Source organism: Calonectris borealis, chromosome Z (genome assembly GCF_964195595.1).
Source record: "Calonectris borealis chromosome Z, bCalBor7.hap1.2, whole genome shotgun sequence".
NCBI classification, from domain to species: domain Eukaryota; kingdom Metazoa; phylum Chordata; class Aves; order Procellariiformes; family Procellariidae; genus Calonectris; species Calonectris borealis.
Window position 1 is genome coordinate 11,514,385 of NC_134352.1, and position 18,838 is coordinate 11,533,222.

Consider the following 18,838-nt stretch of genomic DNA (forward strand, 5'->3'; position numbering starts at 1 on the left):
TCTCCTTTACCTGCGCTCATGTTTATGCCCAGAAGGGACCTTTAGATGTTTTGCTGTGGCCACCGTGAAGGTTCTTCGGTGAGTAGATAATTCCCAAAATTACAAGCTGTTCATTCTTTCTGGAATTGTTTTTGTCTTGGGGTTGTGTTTTTTGTTGTTTTGTTTTTTGGGGTTTGGGTTTTTTTTGGTCGGTTGGTTGGTTTTTGTATTTGGGGTTTTTTTTTGTTTATTCTGGCAAACCAAGAGTCTGACCGTGTGCCCATGAAGTTCAAATGCATTTTGTTGATGACCTCAATGGCAGGCAAGGAAGGCAGAAGGACTCCCACTTCCCCAAGCATTTGCTACAGGTCCAACCCTGCTGAAGTCAGAGAGCCCCGAGACCATTCTTGCTGTAACATGTACCCACGCGATTTCCTGTTGTTGGTTACTCGTGGCAAAAGGTATTTGAGGAGACGACGTTACAGCATTGATGGAGGCAGAACAGATTCTCATTTGGTCCATTGTGACACTTCTTTTCAGATTAATGGAAATGACCAAGAACATCTTGAAGGGAAAACAACAAACATCTTTCCTCCTCTGTGTCAGTGGTAGCAAGATGCCCACTTGAAAAGGTCTTTTCTAAGGCACATAAACATCCCATCATGAAGGCAGGAAACTAAACATTGCTGTATCTGATTAAAAATAAAAAAGATTTTTCTTTGCCTTTCTAGTCTTCTGTTCCAAAACAATTAACTCCTTTCTCTCAGGATATTCTAGGGGATTTGTATCTTTACTATTCTGACTTCTGCTATCAGAAGAAAATGCCACATTTTACTAATAAACAGAAAACGCATTTTGAAAGGACAAACCCATAGTATTTGGCATTGTAACATGTGAAATCATGAACAGACTCATCCTAAGTCACGTCAATTATGGTACAAACTGGACGCACATCAGCAGCAGGCTAATCCACAAGGCATGCAGCAGCACACCAGGTTTCTCCGCATACTGCTCAGATGAAATTAAAGAAAACTTTTTAAAAAATAAAGCAAGAGGCAGGCATAATTTTCCACTCAAATCTCAACATTTTTGCTAAAAATGCTATCACTGTGCTGTCCACAACTGAATCATGGTCCTTTTCCCCATTAAACACAGGATACTTTTTCTCTCTCTCTGCTACACATTGAGGGACTTGAAATCTTATTTACCATCGGACAAAACTTCCATTTAGTTTGTGTAGTTGTCCCCTTGAAGAATCCTTTCTGTACTTCCCTGACCTAGGTCAGTTTGCACCATCCAGTGCAATTCTCTCACTTGCCTAACCTCCTTTATGGATTTTTTCCGTGTTGTATCTATTCCACAGCCATCTTTTGGGCAGCATTTTCTTGCTGTTTTGTAAATCCAAAATGATACTTCCATCTTCTCTTAAAGCCTCTTACTTCTCTGAAAAGCTTCTTCTGAGCTTTGTCTGAAAAGTCCAAAAAATTCTGCATGGTTTCCTCAGTTTCCTGCAGTTCCCCCTTTAAAACCAATACGTCAGCTTGCCTTCTCATTACCATCCAGAACCTCTAGACTTATTTCAGTCACTATCTATCAGGAATGTAGCTTCTCCTTGCTTGCTTGTAAAGGACTGCTTGGAAATGATCGTTGCTTTGCCACTCAGCAAGGCTGGAGAACCTCTTCCCACTCTCACTTGGGGGAACGAGCGAGCATCTGCCTTAACGCAAGGGGTGCTGGCTGGTACATGCATGTTTCTTCAGATGTATTAGGAGCTTCTTCAACAGAATGATCAGGTTGGCATAAGATAAAATAACCAAACACTTGCTTCAAAGCATCTGTACTAACCACAGCACCAGCTTCAAGAAACAACTGCAGCAGCAGCTCCACTGGGTTTTTTGAATTAGTGAGTGCTGGAACAATAAGATATCCCTGAAAGTGAATTTCTAATCTCTCTGTTTCAAGTAAAAGCAATGTGAACTAGGAAGACTCCTGAGTAATAATTCATGCCATCATCTAATTTCAACATTATCTCACTACTCTAAACTTCAAGAAAGGATCACCAGAAAATAAAGAGGAAAAATACAGCTAGACACCAACTGCTGGAAAATGACGCCAATCTGCTCAGGCTTATGTAAACAAGTAACTACAATGTGGATGGCCTCTCATAGCACAACCACAAGGAAGCCGCTGTCATATGACAATGTTTTCATAATCTGCACTTTCATCGTAATGACTTCTAAAGTACTGAATGCTTCTAAAATAAGTCATCTCAAAACAGTTTCTGAAACTCTTTTAAAATGGTTTATTTCTACTGACAGACATTAAATTTGAAGAAGTTAACTAACAGGGAGAAAAGTTCAAAGTCACCATGGATAGCTCATCATTTAAGATGCATCATTAACTGTTGCCAGCATCGTGCGTGCATGTGTGTGTGTCAAAGAAGCAAGTGTGGTGCATGCTTTTGTCCTCCTCCGTTATAAACAAAAGAACAAGCAAGGAGCTGCTCATTAAAATTATTCTAAACACTGGGATTGCAAGAAGCAGTTTTCACAACACAGAGCCAAGACGGAGGCATTGCCTCACACTGTCGGTTGACGGAATTTAACTCTTAATGCATTCTCATCATTATTTTGCTTAATCAATATCATTGAAGAAGACAATAGTAGGCAAAGTCACTTGTCTCAAGGTATAAATCACCTTATAAGGTATCAGGATGCTTTTCTCCAGCTATCACTCCTCAGCAAGAAAAGCAGCAAAAGCTTATCTTCTCAATAACTTACAAACAGACATTTAATATTTATTTCCAAGAAGAAAAAACAAAGTGATACAATTCAACACTTCTATGGATCAGCAACAGAGACTCCATTTGCTAACCCTACCTGACATGATCCACCTTTTGTTTAAAACTCAGAAAAGTAGTAGTATGCTGGCATTCTTCTGAAACAAATTTGTATTTAAACATTCAGGCAATATCCTTTTCACTAGATAAAAACCATCTGGATGATAACAGAATGTCACAATTCTCTAAACAGCTTTGAGGGGGGCCAGTGTTAAAGCAAATACTTCTTTTTCCCCCCCCACATCCACAAAACAGATGTTCAATCTTCAGGCAGAATGAACCACCACAAAATACAATAATCTGGAAATGCTGAAGCCAAGGAAGTCCACAATTAAGCATGCCAAACCCCAAACCCCAAATTACAAATGTACCATCCTAATATAGACCTACATGGACCTTGACCAATGGTGCACAAACAGGAGTTTAATTAAGTTTATCTGAAATAGAAATATTTCAACCATCCCCCACAAAAAAGTACATTACAAACTGCAAGACATCAGCTTAACATGGTTCAGGCCAGCACCAATGCAGACACAGTAACTGTTTATCAACCCGTCAAACTAGAAATAACAGTCATGCTGCTTCAGAAATATTTTTGTAACATCTGCATCAGTTCAACTGACTGTTCTCCAGGCAGTTTCTGCAGTGCTGCATTTTGCATAGTTAAGCTGAATGAAGTTTGAAAGAATTTAGAATTGACAATAAGAAAGAATTATCTTAATGACAGGGTTTAAATTCCCTATTCTCATGTCACTGCTTTTTCCCAAGGCCACAAACAAACTTATCTGATGGACAGCAGTGACCCAGAAATAAGATCTTACCTTTGATCTCGCCACGATTGAGGGGGAGCAAACCCAGTAGCTCAAGACAACAAAAATCCTAATGTTGACAAATGAAAGGTAATTACTTCTTGCCCACCATGTGAGTCTCTGGTGTGCTCAGGACAATACCCCCAGAATTTGTGAGCCCATGCTGTAAAATCAGGGCTGGTTACTAGTTTCTTGGCAGAGATCGAAAGGACTTCCTTATCCCCACAGTCTGCACCACATTCCCCAGTGTCTACAGCACCCCAACTCAACCAGTTGGGTTTTTTGAGGAACGACTTTTAGGGGTGATCGGGAAGTAACAAACTGCCCAAAATATCCTGGGAGCAGCAGCAGCTGTCAGGGATCCTTAGTAGAGAGCTGCAGTGGAGTACTGGGTTTTGGCCTCAGGTAGCTCATGCTGATCATTCCATGAATTCAAGATTTATAAACGCAAAGCAGTTCTGAAATATGCCCTGAAAGGAGACACCAAGATTTCATCACCTTTCCCTCCAACCCTTCCCCTCTCAACTATCAAGTGAAGTTTAATGCAACTTAGGCTGCTGCCTATCTGAATAAGCAGGTAAACACAGAGGATTAGCACACAGCTTGACTAATTCACTTTAAGAATTGACTTGGATTAACTGTGAGTTGTGTTTAGCAGATGAGCTTTTAGCACATACAAGAGGTCACATGAATTAAGGAGGTTGTTGTAAAGTCACACCATACTTCAGTGATTACTCAACTTCTCTGACTAGGTCCTCAGCATACATACAGCCCAACAGAAACAACAAATATTTCAATCAGAATATTTAGGAGATACTGAGAATTCAAGAGGAAAATGAAAAGCCAGGAGGCAGAATGCAGTCAGTGTAAAAACAGAACAAAGGAAAAAATCTTCTAACACATACAATGACACAAAAGTTCGTGTCCAAGCACTATCTAGTCTGTCTCACCACTTTCCAGATACACTTCTGTTGCACATCCTTTATAAAGCAATAAAGGAGAAAAAGGAATCCTATCGAAGAAAAGTGCAACTGAATAGCAATGGATTATTCTTAAAGAAAAAAGAAAAACAAAACTAAAAAGCAGTTTGCCTCAAACTCTCCCCTTTGTACCCATGCTAATGTGCGCTGAGTTCCAACGTTAAACACAGACATACTTCAAAGCCTCCTTAAGACAGTTCGAAACAAAAGCGTAAGCCATAAAGCATTACTCGGGAACCACTAAGACTCTTTTTTTGCGACTACACAAATAAACTAAGAAGTCTGAGGGATCCAGGCCACGAAAGGAGAACGTACTGAAATCCACCCACAAACCAGATTTTTTAGGCATCCCACAATCGCAACCCACCAGTTGTGTCCACGACACCAAAGCTAAAGGCCCATGCAGAGCTCCTCTGACCCCTGACAAAGCCCACTTAGGCGTGCTGGGTCTGATTTTCGGTCTCTCCCGCTGCTGAGCAGCCTCTCCTAGGTCGGCCAACCTTATACAAACATGCGTCACGGCGCGCTGGCAGAATTGAGACTGTTTTGGAGAAACCCAATGCCTGCTACTCGGTCAGCCGCTGCGTCAGGCCACTGCTGGGTCCCGTCTGCCTTTGGTCCCGCAGCAGCCTCCTTCCAGGGATGCTCCGTTTAACCCAACAGGCAACACTGCCAACAGGGAAGAGTAAAGCAATATAACTAACCAAATCCTCAAAGTTTCCCAGTATAGCTATACTGGCATCCCCCTCTAGTGGAGACGCAGCTTATACCAGCGAGAGTCCCCACTGCAGGGTCGCAGGGGGGGAAGTTAACCAAACCACAAGCGGAACGGTCAGGGGGAGATTCGGGGCACGGGATGACTTCTGGCACAATTACGGGAGGCAGATGCACAGCAGCTTCGTGCTGGAGTTTGCTACCGACCAGAAGCGTCACCTCATCTTGGTAGCTCCAAGGAAAGCCAGGATTTTCTCTCCCTCCTTTTCCACATGCCTGCCAACGCGGAAGCATGAAGGAGCAGGGTGTGGCTTCAACGCCAAAGCCTTTCCCGCAGTTTTGTGCCACTCTCCTGAAGGAAAAAGCAACTGCTTTCCCACAGTAACTGCACCAAGAGTCCCTTCACACAGCCTTCATGGCATATTAAGAAAAATTTAGAGAGGAGAAATGAAAATGCGGTAAACAAACCAGAACTTTGTCATTAAAATCTTGGCAACTGGCTTCTATTCGTAAGAAACTTTGTGGAGGAGATGCTGAGGATGGAAATATGCAGGACCACGGCAGAAGTGTTTGTTCAGGCATATTAGTTTTAAGGCATTTATGTGTTCTACAATCATATGTAATTCCCTCCTGTCATCAGGTTGTCATCAGCTTGCACATCTCTCCCTGCATTTTTTTCTCTAGGCTGAACCTCTTAGGATGCTGTTGTGTGTGAAACTTAAGCAACCCTAGGCAGGGAACAGAAACATACCGTACTTCTTTGAGAACCAGGCACTAAACTATGCTATTCTTATCAACTGTTTGCAAGATTGCAATAATTCTAGAGACCTATTTTAAGTCTATTCACTAATTACCAGAATTGCTTTGATCACAGTAATACCCTGAAGTCTCAATCAGCTTCCAGTCTCACTTGCATGGGCTATTTGAAATAGGACACTGCAACTGCTGTAAATAAGAAGCTAGAAGACTTAGGGGAGCAAAAACATGAATTCGGAAGAGTGTTTTCTAGTTTGCAAGGTTTCCATATGGGGAAATGCAGTGCTCTGAGCTGAAATTTTCATCAGTTTCATCCAAAGCTTTAAGAGGAGCAAAATGAACCTGATGCATTGCCAGCCACAGAAGCCCTGTGCAGAAACCACGCTCAGGGCAGGTCAAAGGCACCCTGCCTCATCTCCACAGCACTGCTCTCCATGTCTGCCACATTTTGTGAGGGACAGCAAGCAAAAGGAAAGACCACTAAACTCGATAGGCATTTATAATGGTATCTTTCGAGTGCAACACGTCACATTCAGGATGGTATTCCTTGAACATTGGGTATCTATCCAGATATCAATTTGCCTGAAGTTGGTTACCCCACCGCAACATCTCAGGAAAACAACTGGTGAATCCTGTTTCCTTGACAAGAGGAATGAGGGAGCAGTGACCTTGTTGGAGCACTGGCCTTGTGTCTGCAAGAGGTAGCAGTAAGCGGGGGGACATGTGGATAGAAACAGCTGAACGCCCCAAAGAATCCTTCACTGAAAGCCAACCCTTTGCTTCTTGACTGAATCTAATGATTATGCAGATGGTAATCACATGCTCAAATGTGGCTCCTAGCAGGTCCTAGGTTTTACCACAGCATATAGGACAACACGCTCCTAGTACCTTGGCTGGTTCCTCCTGACAAGGCAGGAGTGCCCGGGGACATTCTTGGCATGGACCCAGGGAACATTCAAGTTATTCTCCTGTACTGATAATTTGCCAATAAGACACTTAAGCAGAGCTGTGTATACATTTGCAAAGACATCTTCCAAGTGCAATAGTCAATGACACGCAACGGAGTATTAATACAGAATTTACTGTGCAGCACCCTCCTTTGGGATTTACAGGCTTATCATCATCGAATCTATTCTGGTCTATCGCACATTCCCCTACCAATTTCCCAAATGCTTTTGTACTTCAATAATTAGTTTTATATGTTCAAAACTAGCAGGCAACTATAGAAATGTACTACAAAGTTTAATCCTATAAGCCCAACCTGAGGCAAAGTAGCCAAATTGCCCCTTTACATCCTACATTACAACTTCATTACCACATCAAAGCAACACCTGTCCACTGCAGCTCATCTCAGGACTGTACATATCTTGTAAAACTACTGACCCAATCTCTACAGGGAATGACTGAAAACATACCTGTCATAATAGGCACGTAAACAGCAACGACACAAGAAGAGTTTAATTTACTTCTGCTAGCTGTAGTGTCAATGAAAGTGCTCAGAAATGCCTGGATAGAAAAGCAAACGTCCCCTTCCCCACCAGCCTTTGCTACTACTTCATATTTGGTTACAAGTAACTGTGAAAACCGTTAGTAAAATAACAACTAAATCTTAAAGGTGCTAGGACCCAAGAAGTGACATCACAGCTGCACAGTAAAGGATTGGAAAAAACATAGTAACCACAAGAAAACGTATCCCACCAAAAAAATCAGTGAGCACCTGATGCAGGTACAGGAACCGAAGGAATACCGTGTCTTGACCACAGTAACTACCACCACAGTCTCTCCCAGTGCAAGGCAACTTCTTCTAGGGGGAAGGTGACCTTCTCCCGACACAGCCGTTGGCTTGAGATATTAACCTGCAGTCCTCCACTGAGGTCTCCTGCCTTCAGCCAGCCAGTTGAGGACCAGCAGCTCTAGCTGGTGCTGCTGCTCGACAATTTGCTTCTCCTTGCCCCAAGGCAGCAGGAGAGCGGAGGTGCTCACCACGAGCCGGGCCACTGCGCTGCGAGCTGAAGGGACAGTGACCGCCGCACCGGCAGCGTCCCCGAGGCCCGGATCAGCCCTTCCACCTTGCTCGCTGCTGAAGCTGATTCAGAAATGAGCAGCAAACAAACTGGGGCTTTCTTCTGCACCAGCATCCTGGTGACACTTGCAGCCTGGCTGGGGATGGGAAGGGAAGGCATGTTGCCCTTCGTGCACTGCAGCTACGGAATGCCACCCCGCTTCCCTCGCTCCGTCACCAGCAGCAGCTCAAGGCTTCGGGAACCATCCTGCAGGTCTGACGTCCACAACGGGTCAAAAGCAGATTGCGCTATCCATGACTAAACATTTAGTGAAATCCAGTGGCTACGGACCCTTTACCAATGCCCCACTGCAACAGACAAAACAACACTTGCCACGCTTGCAAGGTACATAGCTATTTCCTCCTGAGAACTTAGCAGTCTTTCTCCTTTCCTACAAACTCCAACCTGAACTATAACCACCTAACAAATAGATGTGACCTGTACAGCATCTCCCTTGACTTCTCAGATACCAGTACATCTTTACTGGAGTTCATGTTAAGCTCAATGCTCTTAAATAATCACCCACCCATCCAAAGAAGATACAAATTTCTCTATGCAGTAGACATTCAATACTCATCCAACTCTGTTTTTTTTTTTTAATTTAAACAGAGCTGCAGCTAACTTCTTCACAATAAAAAAAAGATACTGCTCTAGTTATACATACATTTTTCCATCCAGGCTGAAAACAATCATCCCCAAATGGCCAAAGAACTTCTAAGAAAAGTCTCTGCAAACTGCTCCCATAAATAATGTACTGGCACCATTTCGTATTTGACATACACGCCCTAAAAAGAGGGGGAGGAGGGAGGGAAAGGGGCTTACAATGAAAAACAGTATGCATTTCCTTTGCCAGATTTTTACCACTCTTAAAATCTCCAGCATTTTGTACAGAAAGATCTTGCCTTTGATGTCAATCCAATGCTTTTTTGCTTGCTCCTGCAAGCACCGCAGTATGCAATACATTTTCTAGCTGGCAAAGAAACTGATGTACTGTCTAGAGAGTGCCTGTGAAATTCACCCTACTCAGAAGGTCACTGTGGCACGTAAATTCCTAAAGAAAAGGCTAAATGGTGTGTAGGCCTCATGCTGGTGAATTACAGAGAATTGAAGTTCATCATATATGACTATCAAACCCATCAGCACTTTTTCCAGCAGTTTCAAAAATCCACTTCAGGAGACGTTTGCCTGTTATTCACAGTCAGAGGCAAAAGCAGAAAGATAATATTAGGCTCGCATACTTGGCACCTTTGAATTTTTAAATAGAACGTAAAAGCACCTCCAAATTTTACCTAGAGTATGCCACATGGAAGCCAAAAAAAAAAAAAAAAAGCAATTCCAATGCCTCTCAAGTTAAAGTAATTTAAAACAAAAATAATCCAGTTGGCATAAAACTGTAATGCAGTTCTCACCAATACAATATGTGTGCCCCCGAAACATGTTTCCTCCTACAAGAGACGCAGCCTTCCCACTTTTGCAACTGGAAGCATTTCTCGTGCCACCGATCCACACTATCTACCACCACCTCAGCAGCAGGCCACGCTGCGATCCGCGGGTGAGAAACGGCGAGAGGGGCAATGCTTACCTCCCCTTCCCCCAGCAGGAAGGGCAGCCAGGTCATCATCCAACTCCACCGCCAATGACCTTCAAGGCGGTTGGAAAGCCACTTTCCACACGCCCCAGCCCAGGACACCGTCCAGGCTATTCATCCCAGGAGTGGCCTGAGGAGGAGGGATGCGTTCCCCCCCCGGCAGTGCTGCTGGCAGGGGCACTCATGCCTTACCCAGACTCCTTGAAGCACAACAGCCACACGAGTCTGTGGCTGTTTCCACCTGCCAGAGGCAGAGGAAGAAGGTTCGCTTTCGTTGTAAGAAGAAATGCTTCTTTACCCTGGGGTAAATGTGCCAGCGCTCACCCGTTTATGTGCACTAACGTGATTGCCTACATTATGTGGGTCAAGAAGGAGGCAGATCCAGTAGGAAGTAGGTGCAGAACTGAGAAAGATGTGTTTAACAAACTACTCCAGGCTGTGCCTGTCAGGAAATTCTGGAGTCTTTGTACTGATCCGAGCAAGGCTATTGTTCCTCTATACAGAAATGCAATGCTTTAACCACCTCAAAAGGCCTTTTTCAAGAGCTCATTAGAGAAATGCAATGATCATGGAGTTGCCACATGGGATAGGGGGACACATATATTTCCCAAACTGGCACTAAATAGGCCCTTTTCCTTACTGTGCTAAATGTTGCACAAATAGAAACTACATTTTCAAGAACAAGAGGCACCAGTCATTGAAAAAATGAAAATTGACCCTAGAGTGCAACCTTCAGCCAAACAATGACCAAGACTTTGCAAGTGACGTGTGCTGTTAATCAGCTTCGCTGGGCGGGAAGAGTGTCAGGCAGTCAAGAAACAGCAATGGATGAGAGAATTCTCCTCTAGCTTCATTAAAAATCAAAACAAGGCACCAGACCTGCTTCAGATGTTCCCTGTCATTTGCTTCAGTGGCAATGAAGGTACAAGAATGCGCAGGCAATGCTTCTACTTGTTTTAAAGCAACTAAGCTCAAGAGATAAATGAAGAAAACCAAAATTCAAGTCCCCTGGAATGTAAGCAGAACAGTAGCTCTTATTTCCTTGATAGAGCTTTCCTCTGCTCTGGGAATAATTTTGTATTTCTGTCAAAGCAACACATCAGCCTTGCGCCTGATCCAAAGCTGTTCAATGCCGATAGATTTTACCATTAACATCTATGGATCATAGATGAAGCCTTAAGCTTCTGAGTTAACTATGAAGGAAAGTCAGGGAAAACATGAAATGTGTAAGTTCAGCCCTAACGCTGCACCACTGAGGAGTGTCACACTTCTACAGCGTCACCTCACAATGCATGGAAAAGCAAAGTCAAAAACACACATGGGATGCTACATAATCCCTACCAGTTCAAGCCATTACCACCTCAAGTCCCTCATGATCAGATCTTTCTAGAGAGCCGTGGACAGTGTTCTCCCTTCAAATTATCATTAAATCTTAAGACTTCAAATGGGATCTTACCTGAAGGGAAAGCAACCTTAAAGAAAAGGAAGGAAAAGAAAAAGAAAAAAGAAAAAAAAGAGTGCAAATAGGTTTTTTTAGCTATTAGCATTGCGTTTTGATAACTCCTATGTTTTTGTTTATTTTTTTACAACCACACTGTTTACTTTTTAAAAAGTTTGTTTCCTTTTCTTTTCATACTACTGGACTGTTAAAAAAAAAAAAAGAATATAACCCATTGTGAAGGAAGAAGCAGTGAAATACACTACATACGAAGAATTAATCCACAAACTAAAGATGCTGAAGGGATCAAATATTGTTTGCTTTACCCTCCTTTCAGTAAAATAGTTGTATGCTTCTTTTCCCTAGCATCATTTGCAGCAGCTGCAGTTCAAATAACCCATTTAGATGGATCTAAACTGAATTCAAGTGTCCCTTAAATTACATGCACTTTTCTTTATGAAAGGGAGGAAATCCCATGAACGTAGCAAATTCCAATTTGGGGGGGGAAACGATAATGAAAAGGACAACAGCCTCGCAGTACAACCTGTTCCCGCTCTCAAGTTCTTCTAGGTGTCCTTGGACCATCACCAAGACCACGAGTAATGGCTGTGAGAGCTCTGCTGGCGACAGAGCTGCACTCGGTTTTCCCCTGCGCCCATACAATAAAGAAGCCACATACCCAGCAGATGACACGGTAACAGCGCTCAGCAAGTGCTGGCAGGTCACCACCTAGAGGTGCTCAAAGCCAGCTCTTCAGACAGCTGGAGGAGGCAGCTTACCTCTGAGAGCCAAGGCACTGCTGGGTACTCAAAGGTAAGATGGTAGTGGTCTCCCAAAGACAAAAGCTACTGAGAAGAAATATTTGCCTTTCGGTTTAAACCTCTGAATATCGGACAAAGCAAGCTCAATATGGAAAGGCTACTGAGAAACAATTAACTGTTCATTAAGGTGTCATTAATGGCTCGTCATAGCAATATAAAAGGCAACTCTACGTAAGTCCTACCTAAGTTTCAGCTCCAGAGCAAAACACTTTCTTCAACACCCCCTCCTGGATTCCCCACATGGTTTCACTGTGTGGCACTTACTACAAGACCAAATTAAAGACAGATTTTTATTTTCTCCCATTTCTTAGCAGAGAAGGAACTATATTTTAGTTACAATCTTCCAGAGTTACTGATGAAAACCACGCAGCCGTACGTATCTTTGCACTTAGTGGTAAAATTGTCTGTTACTCACACATTAAGTTCACATATTAAAGATGGGTAGACAGTGTAGTGTTACTCAATTTTGCATTTCCCATGTGTTTTGTCTCAGAAGCTGTTTAACTTTTCCACCCTTAATATTTGTTTTGAAGAGAGGAGGAAAAGAAAGCAGACACCAGTCAGTATTTTCCTCTCTCCAACCAGCAGCGTTACTGGTACCTTCTCAGAACAAGGTTTATAGCAGCCAAGGGTTTAGCTAGTGCAACCTGTAACAAGGGGTGATAAGGACAACACTATACTAAGCGTGAAACAGTGCTTCGTATTCCTAAATAACATTTCCTTAGCTATTCGCTGCTGAAAAGCCAGAACAACCATAGTTCACGTACAACTGCACAGCATGAGACAGTGTCAATCTTTTCTGGAAAAGACAGCATTTGATTTTGTGTAGTTAATATTTAATAAAAACAACAGGCCTATCAAGTTGCTTTGTAAGTCCGAGCACATATCAGTTAAGGAGAAACATACGGCACGCCTACAGCCAGTATTAACGAGCTGCAGGACAGAACTTCACTTACGCCTCTGCACACAGAGTACCGCTTCAGTCCACTGCTGAAATTGCCAGAACATATTATTTTAGTACTACAGTATACCCCATCCTCACACAAGAGTAACAGGCTGCATGGCACGCAGTCCTGGCTGCCAAATTGAAACATGACTCTCAGACCTGAGAGTGACTCATTTTAGACCAAATGGTACAACACGCGAAACCTGACTTAGCATGCAAGAGACTTTCTTTGAAAAGATACAGTTGCAACAGTTTTTAGTAGTAAAAGACTGCAGCTACCCCAATTCCCCAACACTTCGGGAACACAGGTTGCCTACAGAGGTTCCCGCAAGATATTTTGCCTTGAATCTTCGAAAAAATTGCAGCAAAGAAGGGGGGGGGGGGGGGAAGGAGGGATTTGAGCAGCTTCTAATTTATTCACAGACAACTGAAATCAGAAAGGTGTGAGCTTGTTTCACCAAGAAATCCACAAGAAAAAAAGTTTAGACATTCCAGCATTTTCCTGATAAAGGGCGATACAGAACACTTTTCACACATTTCCATAAAAAGAAGCTTTTGGGGGGGGTTCTCATTGTGGAGCTATTTAAAAAGAACATGCAGAAAGGTGCGAGAGGAAGAAACTTGGTCCCTCCGGTTCCACCTCTCTCTTCTCACTTCAGTTTGCTAACGGCTTTTGTCCTAAAGCTTCCCTCCCGCTCCCCACCCTCCCGGTCCTTCTCTAATACCCCATACCCTTGTGCTTGTCATTCATCCTCTCCCTGTCCTTTACCTTTGTAAACACCACGGACACACGGACACAGATCCCATCTGACTTCAGCAGGCTCTTCGTCCGAAGGACTGAGGAAGTCAGGAGAGAGAGGTGGCAACCATTTTTTTAGCTAGGACTTTTTCCACTGCCTTAATTTGGTATAAATAAATCCAAAGAGACTTAACGGGGAAAAAAAAAGAAAAAAGAAAAAAAGAAAAAAAATCAGGACAGGCCCTAAGTAAGCGAACAATGGCAGCACTGTTAGTGTCCCTTAATCAAACAAGTGTCCATTACTTGTTCCAGGCCAATCTCAGAGATGTTAGTCCAGCAGAAACAGCAGCCTGACCCGACGCCAGCAGCCCGTTAAAGCCCATCCCTGACGAGTCCTTTGCCGGACCCTGCCGCTGGCCAACGCGCGCCTCCTCCGCACCCGCCTCAATGAGCACCGGTTTCAGAAATACTGAAGAAAACACCCCAAAAAGAGGAGGAAAAAAGGCGCCATGGACGCGGAGCCCCCGGCGAAAGGGAAGCGGGTACCTCCTCCCGGGCGGGGATGGCGGGACCCCCGCTCCGCTCCGCGGGGCGCTTACCTGCGGGGGTTGCGCGGGGGCTGCGCGGGCGCGGCTGGAGGGAGCGCGGCGCCGCCGCCGCCGCCGGCGCGCACAGAGGGGAGGGATGGGGCGGGGAGGGAGGGACGGGCTCCCTCCGCCCCCGCTCCGACCGCCCCCGCCGGGCGGGGGCCCAGGTGCGCCCCGCGCCGCCCCGCCCCGCCGGACCCCGCTCCTGCCCCGCCGGCGGCCCCCCGACGGGGGGCCGCCGGCGGGGCAGGAGCGGGGTCCGGCGGGGCGGGGAGGGAGCGCCGGCATCCCCGCTCTGCTGCCGGCTGCGGAGCTGGCGGTTGCCTGCCCGCTCTTCATACCAGAGCTCGGCCGGTCGCGAAGGCCGGCTAGAATAAGGGCTGTGGGGTTTGGGGGGTAAAGGCTGCTTGGCCGGGGGTATGCAGATGTTTCTGGAGCAACCGAATTTCTCCTCCTGCAAAAGTGTTGGGACCTTCTGCCCGTCTCGGCGAGAACCGTTTGGGAGCCCCCGTTGCAGGAAGAATCAGTCCGTAGGTTCACCAAACCCTTATGGTTGGAAAGGGGCAGGGTTGCACAACGGATACTTTTCCAGACTTAGAAGAGTTATTTTATTATACAAAAACAGGTTCAAATTACTTCTTCTCCCCCCACCCCCGATCAGTTTTTACTGTGAAATAGTCTGATTTAGTTGGATTGCAGTAGCATCTAGAGGCCACTTTTGCATGTGCATGCATCAAGTGAAAAGAGCGTATGCTGCACAGCACTTAGGGTTCAGTGGCTGAAATGGCTAGGCGTTTCTACACCCTGTAGAGAGATTTCTAGAGAGATTACAGCTGTACAAGCCAGCAATGCCTCCAGCAGTACAAAAGCCCATATGAAAGACCAAGCCTGTTTAAAGTACTCCTCGTGTTTCCCAAGGAACCAGAAAGCAGCAGATAGTTTTCCTCAAGTCAAATCTTTGCTTATGTACCATCAACACAGTGATGACGCTAGCCTCCATAACCACTGACAATATCTGCTGTATCACAGGCATTCTTATTAGAAAGGCTTTCAGCATCAGTGTGAGCATATCTCTTGCTGTCATGGCTGATTAGGAGCTCTTTCCCTTTAGGAAGCAGTCAAATGCTTTTTTTTGTGTATCAAAAATGGTTATGTATGTGTATATATATGTATTTCAAGAAGACAGATGTTTTATCCCCACACACCACCTTGTTTGTGTACTCAGCACTGTGATTTAGCACATAAACTAGGCTTCAACTGCTGAAAAGTGTTGTTAAGTATTCAGCGGGCCATTAACTTTTAAAAATGCTTGATTTCATCTTCTACCTGTTTTCAAAGCAAGCTACCAACTGTTTGCAAGAGGTGACCAAGAAGCATGTTCTGTTAGAAGCTCTAGTACCTAGTTTAGCATCCATGCACTAAGTACTGTGACAGGTCTTAATAGTTTCCCATCTGTGCACAGGCTGCATCCAGTCTGGACAACAACTACAGGCTTGAAACAAGTGTGCTCAAAACTGCACGTCTCCTCCCCTGGTGGTAGAAATGGGATGACTTGCATGACCCACTGGCTGAAAAGCAGGTCTTCAGAATGTAAAAGTGATTCCTCCAGTGCTATGGCAGTATGTTTTTCTTATGTAGCTTCATTATGAATGGGATTTTGCTCAGCTTTTTGGGACAGGAACTGCCTGCACATGTCTACAATTTCTGTCCCATGCTCAGCCAGTTGCCCAGATACCACTATAACAACCAAGATTAACTTAAAAATAATCAAAGCTTCAAGCAAAGGATGAGCTGACAGGACTTTAAATCTCCGTGGCGAGACCTACCATCCCAAGTATGCAGAAGAGTGTTTCAGTGGGACGGTGCGGGTATGTAGACGTTTGGTGGGAAAAGCTACTGCATCTGCAAATTGGGAATTACCACTGCCTAGCCTCCATAAAAACGTCTCACCTAGTATGATTACTCAGATTTGCTGGTTAGGACCTTCTCAGTAGTGACTCTAGCTACTGACGCTTGAAGGAAAACAGCAGTCCTGTGCTCATGGGGAAAGGCTGATCTGTGCATGAGATGGAATTATGTGAAGGCAAAATGATGACACACATTTACAAAAAAAAGTATTTCTGAGTCCACCTTCAGTGAACTGATGTAGTTAAAGCAGCAATGTTCTTTCAGTTGCTTTGATTTCTGTGCTTGCTCAGCCCTGAAACAGTGACTTGGAATTTATTCAAGGCTAATATAATTAATTCTCAGTCCTCCACTCTTGCTCTAACTAGAAAATACAGGGAATCTTCAGTAAATCTTAGAAACAGGCAAATATTGAAGGTCCAGGGGAGATCACGTGGTCTGACAACGTTTAATGAATGTAACTTCTATGAGTTTGGCTGTGCTGCTCCGCGGTCTGAAACGTGTTTGTGTAATCACATGCAGATGTACTGAATCGCATTAGATAGGGAAGTAGTTTTCACATCCTTCCATCTGGAAAAACGTCTGTTTCCAGAACAAACCACGTAAGTTCCATGTGCTCGATTTTGTGAATCGATTCAAATCATAAGTATGCTTAACATGTACGCACACTGATATATTTATATTTAATTCTCAGCGTTCATGCAGTTTCAACTGAGTGTCTGCAAGATTAGTCATACAGACCCAGAAAAGTTAGACATCTAATTCCTCTTCAGTCTGGGCCTGGAAAGTACCTCTGGTGTTTTTAATTAGAAAATAAAAATTCAGGGAATTTACAGTTAAGATGTCTCTTCACTCTGTCACTTCTCTATGCAGTATACTGTGGTGTTCTTTTAACAATGGGTAATTTCATTTTGGACTGGAAATGTGCTGAATCTTTCAGTGCAGTGGATGCTTTGAAGGAAGTGTTAGATGAGACCACAATTCATAGTATCTTAGTGGGGAAAAAAAAAAGGCAAGCTTCAGCATTATCTGAGATAGGAATAATTAGAGAACTTGAAAAACTTTCAGTGTACACTTTTTATTGATCAGCCTTTAAGTATGTTCCAATTCCTAAAACACCACCATCCGTAGTGCATTGCTAAAGCAAGTGTTATGTTATGAAGAACAGCTCCAGCAACGCACGCAGAATAAAGCGCTTTCTGGAGTTTGACTTTTTGCTCATTTGTTACATACGGACTACCCTAAGCCAGTGCTCAGGCGTAGGGGATCTGTTCAGAACAGGATGCAGAGGAATCCGAGCAAATAACAACATCACCCACGGTTGGAAAATGTGCTGTTCTCCTGAGCAACTTCAGACACATCAGAAGTCCCACAAAAAGAAAGCAGCCCTATCCATAAAGCCACGACATCTTTGTTCCATTGTAGTTCTTCTGCTCTCATTCAGTCTCCTTTGGCCTCCGGCTATGTATTTACGGCAGCAGCGCACAACGTCCTACGAACCATGAACTCCTCCAAAACCTGGAAAGCTCTCAAGGCAGAGAGCAGATTTTTCCATGCAGAGTCTCTCTCTCCCTGGCTCAGCCTCATGCTGCTTGGACCTCAGCTCATCCTAATCCTTCTGCAGCGTAGCTGGTTGCTGAAAAGCTAACATGACTGTACTGCTCCTGCAAGCCAAGCTTTGGATTTTCATAGCTTTCTTTTCCACTCCTGGCCCTTAACAGCAGGACTGCAAGGCCATGATTGAAGGAAAAGTGGGTGCCCATGGATGCCTGAGCACATTGAGGGTTAAGGATGTACCCACAAAAGCAGCGGAGATGATTGTTCCCCATAGTCTCCGTGGCAAGATCTGGGTCAGGTCAGGCTATTTAGAGCAGCCTAATGCCAGAAATGAGAGCAGCATCTGTCCAAGTGACCAGTGCATTGGCTTTTTGTGAAAGGGGCTTTGGGTTTGTCCTGGCGCTTGCACCGTCCATGTTGCCCGGAGATGGTTGCACCAGAGTTTGTAAGATGCTTCAGGCAAGTTATTCTCAGAGGTGCAAAGGAGCCCAATGCATTACTGGCAAATCCAGTAATAACTCATACAGGACCATAAGCCTCAGCTTTATTGTTAATCTTATGACCTACATAGCATCAGGTGCTCGAGCACACAGCAGTCAGTGGCTATGTGAAGTGCACGGTGTTTGGTGGGGGTATGGGGGCAGGAGGCTGCCTTTTAGGAGGGGAGCTGGCTGTCGTGGCTTCACCACCCCGGGGGAGGCGAGACAGCAAGGGGGAGCTGTGAGTTTTGGGGTAACGACAGAGGTGGGGATGGCTGCAGCTTCCACGTGGGGAAAGAGGTCGGGGGAGGCTGGGGATGTGCGTCTCCCATGGGAGGGCACCAACATTGAACAGCCCCATGTGGCAGCTGTCCTTCAGCTCCAAGGTGTGCCGGGGCTGGAGCCTGGGGCTGGGTCACTGCCGCTGCTTCGGGGAAGCTGTGCATTTATGCAAGAAGCCTAAAAGCCCAAGTAGCTGCTGGGACACTGCTACTCGGTCAGCATTTTGTTTTCCAGGTTCTCTAAGAAACAGCATCTGTTTTTAGCTAACAGACAGCATCTAAAATACATAATTTATCCTGTCTGCACCCTTTCACCTGGAACTGAATGATATTTTTTCACTAATAAGTTGAATACCA

General features: G+C 44.6%; 1 protein-coding gene across 1 annotated transcript in view; it reads right to left on the reverse strand.

The window, feature by feature from the left end:
• LPAR1 (lysophosphatidic acid receptor 1) overlaps nt 1-14,343 on the reverse strand; it is a 78,034-nt gene extending 63,691 nt beyond the window's left edge. The window contains exons 1-2 of the mRNA XM_075136304.1: nt 14,272-14,343; nt 13,703-13,860 (exon numbers count right to left, since the gene is read on the reverse strand). The gene's annotated coding sequence lies outside the window, so the exon portion shown is untranslated. The remainder of the gene's footprint in view (nt 1-13,702; nt 13,861-14,271) is intronic.
• Between the last annotated feature and the right edge of the window lie 4,495 nt (nt 14,344-18,838).